The sequence below is a fragment of the Bufo bufo genome, chromosome 10, assembly GCF_905171765.1.
Source record: "Bufo bufo chromosome 10, aBufBuf1.1, whole genome shotgun sequence".
Taxonomy (NCBI): domain Eukaryota; kingdom Metazoa; phylum Chordata; class Amphibia; order Anura; family Bufonidae; genus Bufo; species Bufo bufo.
The window spans coordinates 49,278,932-49,284,931 of record NC_053398.1 but is presented as its reverse complement, the minus strand read 5'-3'; positions in this window follow the sequence as shown (position 1 = coordinate 49,284,931).

Here is a 6,000-nt window from a genome sequence, read left to right as displayed (position 1 = left end):
GTTGTCAGCTCAACACCCCCACTGTGCATTTCTGGACTTTAAAGAATTGGCCATCAGTATATTGGGCCAGAACCCTGCTCCAGGGCCGGCAGCCTCCTATGAACACCAGGCTTGCCAACCAAAGACTGTTAATGTGGGACCTGCAGGAGTCAGTCAGGCGACCCAAGCTCCAGTTACAGACGTAGTGGCAGCCCTCATGGAGCAAGTGAACCACCTTACTCTAAGTCTAGAGAAGGTGTGCAAAAAGATAGAGGAATGGGAGAGACCATTATTACTAGAAGATGAAAGTCCTCTTCCTCCAAGGCTCCCACCTGCATATGGAGACGTATACCCAAAAGAGCCTGATAGGCGACCGAGGTACCGGCCCAGAAGTAGAAAACAGCCTGTCTGCCACCACTGCAAGAAATATGGACATACTGAATCAATGTGCTGGCAGTTAAACGGGCAACCCCTGAGGCAGAGGACCGCCCCTCGGGAGGTAGAACAGTAGGTCCAAAGGATCCAAGCTGGATGCCTAAGTATGTAGGATCCCGTCCAAAAATTAATATATGCATCAACGGGATACCCTTTGAAGCCCTCTTGGACACTGGGTCACAGGTCACCACCATTCAACGGCCTGCCTTTGACAAGTTCTGGGATCCAAGTCTTCTCACCCAGCCACCAGAGTCCTGGCTAGATATCATTGCCAGCAACGGTAAGCCAGTGAAAGTGCATGGGTATTGGGAACCTACCCTTCAAGTGGGAGAAGCCACCCTCCCACAGCAAGGCGTGATTGTGGTACAAGCAGGAGATAAAGGAGGACACCCTGTGATCTTAGGGACTAACGTTCTGAAAAATTGTTACTCTGAAGTGCTTGACGCCTTAAATCAAACTATATCTTCAGCCTCACCTGCTTCCAGAAGAGTTATCCAAAAGACTATTCGTGTGCTGAGTGCTCAACAAAAGTTTGCCAACAAGAAAGGAGAAATTTGCACTGTCCGGATCCGGGATAACCGGCCGGTAATTCTGCCTCCAAATTCCCAGATCATCCTGTGGTGCCATGCGGTGTTAGGGATCCAGGGCCAGGACTATCAAGCCCTAGTGGAACCTATTCCCTTTGAAGATCATCCCTTCGTACGGACAGCCAAGAGCATGGTGACTGTGTCTCAAGGTAAAGTGCCTGTCCGTTTAATTAACTTTGGTGATCATCCCGTTACTCTCCTTAAACACTGCCCCGTTGCTCAGCTTTTTGAAGTGTCTTTCCAGGATGTGATTCGTCTGCCTGCCACAGAGGCGTTCCAGACCACACAGAGCAGCAGCACCCCTACAACATCCTGGTGGGAAGAACTACATGTGGGGAACGAATCCACCCCAAAAGAGCAAATAGAGGGAGTCCTGAAGCTGGTGAAGGAGCACCACCAGGCTTTCAGCAAACACTCCTCGGACTACGAAGAGGTCAGTGTAATCAAGCACACCATACCCACTGGCTCTCATCCTCCTATTAAGGAGAGGCACAGACCCATAGCACCTACTACCTATCAGTCTGTGAAAGACATGATAAAAGAGATGAAAGACTCTAATATAATCCGGGACAGCCATAGTCCCTGGGCTGTGCCCTTAGTTCTTGTCCGGAAAAAGGATGGCAGCATAAGGTTCTGCGTGGATTACAGAAAAATTAATCAAATCACCCACAAAGATGCATATCCATTGCCACGCATTGAAGAGTCCTTGACTGCTCTGGGGTCATCAGCCTATTTCTCTACCTTGGACTTAACCAGTGGGTACTGGCAAGTACCCATGGCCCCAGAAGATCGAGAAAAGACTGCTTTCACTACCCCTATGGGCCTGTTTGAATTCAATTATATGCCGTTTGGACTGTGTAACGCTCCAGGAACGTTCCAGAGGCTGATGGAACGTTGTTTAGGCCATAGGAATTTTGAGACTGTACTCTTATATCTGGATGACGTCATTGTATATTCCAAGACGTATGAGGACCATTTAAAGCACCTGGGTGAGGTGTTTCAAGTTCTTGCTAAATATGGCCTCAAGATCAAACCATCCAAGTGCCACCTGCTGAAACCAGCGGTCAAATACCTTGGGCACATTGTCAGTGCCGATGGAATACAGCCTGATCCTGATAAACTGGCTGCTGTCCGAAACTGGCCTACTCCAACGACCGTAAAAGAGGTGAGAAGCTTTCTCAGTTTTGCAGGGTACTACAGGCGTTTCATCCCGCACTTCGCACAAATTGCGGATCCCATCCAGGAACTGTTGAGGGGGCATCCAAAGAAGAGCCCGAAAACCCCTATTCCTGTGGAATGGAACCAAGAACGGGAAATTGCCTTTCAAATCCTAAAGAAGAAGTTGACTGAACCCCCTGTTCTGGGTTACTCAGATTATCAGAAGCCGTTCCTCCTCTACACGGATGCCAGTAAAAGAGGCCTGGGGGCCGTGTTGGCTCAAGTGCAAGACAACAAAGAAAGGGTAATTGCCTACGCCAGCAGATCCCTGAAGGGAGCTGAAAAGAATGATCAGAATTACAGTTCTTTCAAGCTGGAGTTTCTTGCCTTAGTGTGGGCTGTGACTGAAAAGTTCAAAGACTATCTCGCTGCCACACCGTTTGTTGCCTTCACGGACAATAATCCCCTGGCGCATCTGAACACGGCCAAGTTAGGGGCACTGGAGCAAAGATGGGCCTCCCGCCTTGCCAACTATGACTTTACTGTGAAGTACCGGGCAGGCCGCTCCAATGATAATGCTAAAGCCCTGTCGCGGCTTCCCACTACAGAGGCCCCAGATGATCTAAAAGATGCCTGGGAAGAAGTGGAGATGCCTGCGTTCTACAATAAGTTCGCCCAGCAGGATAATATCCGTACTGAAAATCTCCCTGCTGCTGATCTTCCCTCCTCAGATGATCCTGAGTCCGGAGGCAATCAAGAAAGATGGATTAAGCTCCAGTCCGAAAGTAGAGTCCTGGGTAAACTGCTGGACTTCCTTGCCAGTGGGAAAATCCCTGAGAGAATCCGGAGGAAGAGTGCAGACCCAGAACTAGTAAGACTGTGGAGACATCGCCACCAACTATTCCTTCAAAGAGGCCTGTTGCTCAGAAGGAGTCTGGATCCAGTGTCCTGTGATAGAGTCTACCAGATTCTCCTGCCACGTCGGGATGCCAGCCTGGTACTGGACATGTACCACAACCAGTCCGGACACTTCGGGGTGCAAAAAACTGAGGCCACTATACGGAGGAGATTCTATTGGATTGGGATGAGAGAAGATATCGAGAAATGGTGCCGAGAATGCACTGCCTGTGCTGTGGGGCGGACTGAACGCCATGACCAGAGGGCGCCTCTCCATCCTATTGTAAGTACAGCTCCTTTAGAACTTGTCGCGATTGATCATGTGAAGTTGGAGCCGAGTCGCTCTGGGTATACATATGCCATGACTATAATTGACCACTTCACCAAGTTTGTCGTAGCAGTGCCTGTGAAAGACCTGACAGCCAAGACTACAGCGGAGGCGTTCTGGAAACATTTCCTTCTGCCCTACGGCTGTCCAGAAAGGATCCTCACCGATCAAGGGTCTGCGTTTGAGTCACAGCTGTTCCATGAGATGTGCCTGCTGCACAACTGCCAGAAAGTCCGGACCACCGCCTATCATCCGCAAGGTAACGGACTCTGTGAAAAGATGAATAAGACTCTCATTGAAATGCTGAGAGCAGTACCCCCTGATACGAGGGGTGATTGGCCTACTCTGTTGCCACAACTGATGTACACTTATAACAACACCATCCATTGTTCCACCGGTTACACCCCGTTCTACCTGATGTTTGGGCGACAAGGGAGATTACCTGCGGATTACTCCCTGGGGGTACAAGTGCCGGATGTGATCAACCCACTGCCCAGGACTGATTGGGTAGTGGAGCACCAGAGGCGTCTTCTTAATGCCAAGGAGATTGTGCAAGAACGCATGGAGAATGTCCGGGAACGCCAGCAAAAAGACTACGACCAGACTGCCCATGCGGGACCCCTGGCTCTTGGAGACAAGGTTTGGTTTAAAAACAACCACCGGACCAGCAAGTTGGACAGCAAATGGGAAAGGATTCCCTACCTGGTTACTGCCATACCTAATGCTGCAGCCCACATATACCAGGTCTCCAGAGAAGGAAAAGTTCCCCAAGTTGTTCACCGGAACCGCCTCAAGCCCTGTATTGAAGGAGAACCAGCGGCGGAGGAGATGGAGCCTGAGCCTGCTGAGGAGGAATTGCCGGCTCCACCTATGGACCCTATGCAGGCTGTGGAGAACTTGATCCATGATAAAGAGCCGCTCCACTGGGCCCTCACGCCTTGGCTGAATTTGTTGGTTCCTGCTCCTGTTCCTGTTGGTCTCCCGTCTCAGGAGACTTCACCTCCAAGAGCTCCTGAAGAAGTTCCAGAGGCAGTGAGCTCCCTTGACCTTCCTGAGTCCAGGCAGGAAGAATCTCCGCCACTAAGGAGGTCTACCCGTTCTACCAGGGGGCACCCGCCTGTGAGGTTTGAGGACTACATCATGAGCCCAGGTAGCCCCTCACGGAAAACCCCTGTTTAACTCTGTTGTAAGCCTGGGTACGGACTCATATTTGTTCCTTGAGCCTCCAAGAACTTTACATCGTTTTATATTGTTCTACTGTTATATTATGGACAATTTGCATTTATGGACTATCCTGGTTTATTGATACGCTGCACCAGGTCAGCGCCCCTGTTCCCTTCCATTATCCTGAGAGAAGAGAACGACGCCCCTTTTCACCATTCCTTCAGTTCAATATTTGTATTGTTGCTGTGATATTTGCCATGTATGCCGGTTCTCATTTTGTCTTTCAGGCTGCAGTATCCAGCCGGGCTGGGCCCCTCCATGTTGCGCCGAGGACGGGCAACGTTATAGCGTGGTTGTATGTAGTGTCCCACTAGGTTAAGGTGGGCACTGCACAAAAGGGGTTAATGTGTTGTTATTACCTGTAATGTTATATGTATGCATTTCCCTGTGTTAGCTGGGTGTCAGGCCTGTCAGGGTGTAGTTTAGCCTCCCAGACGTTAGAGGGAGATAGAGAGCCCTAGATATATATAGGAAGGCCCAGACAGGGGAGGGTTAGTTCATTCTAGGGGACTAGAGGAGTTACTTCGTCCACCTGAAGCTCCTGAGGCTAGGATTAGCTCAGTAGAGACACCCCAGTTGCAGGACAGCACCTCCTGGGAGAAACCTGCAGCTTCCCAACCAAGCAAGGATAATACAAGTCAGATAAGTACCCTGATGGGCAGAGGTTCTATAAAGTACAGCAAGCGCCAATACTGGAGAGAGGATTTATATACCAAGGATTAAAGCCAGCATTTAGGCATCCGGGCCTTGGGATCCAGCCAGCTAGAATAGCTGAAGGGGATAGAGCAGCATTGCACTGCAAAGCATTAACCGTTGTGCCCTCCAAGTATCTTGCATGATTAATACCTGCCATTATTCAAAGTCTACCTGCTTGTGAAGTATTGTTCAAGGGACTGCATTATCATCACAATCACCTGTAACTGTATGTACAAAGTTGGACTGTGTTCACCAAGTAAAGCAACGTTTGGTTTATCCACTGAGTACTCAGTTATTCCTCCTATAAATCGGTGTGCCACCGTTACAGGCACTGGCGTCACGAATCCAACAGGGACCTTGCCCCAGGCACTAAAAATACCTGTAACATCCAGGGCACCTCATCCACCATCAGGCCTGGTCCCTATATACAGAGTGTGCCCCAGAGGAACTGTGTCTACCTCTCCTTCACTGCCGCATGCCTGCCCAGGGTTCTCCAATACAGTGAGCAACCCTCGCTTGCCTATAACCGTGACCTCGCTTCGCTATACCCTGCAGGTCTGGCGTGCTGCAGATCCATAACAACGCAAGTGAACTGAAAGCATTTGAAGACAGATCCGTCTTCAAAATGCGTTCAGTGTTACTATGGCAGCCAGGACTCTATTAAAGTCCTGGCTGCCATAGTAGTAGTGGGGAGCG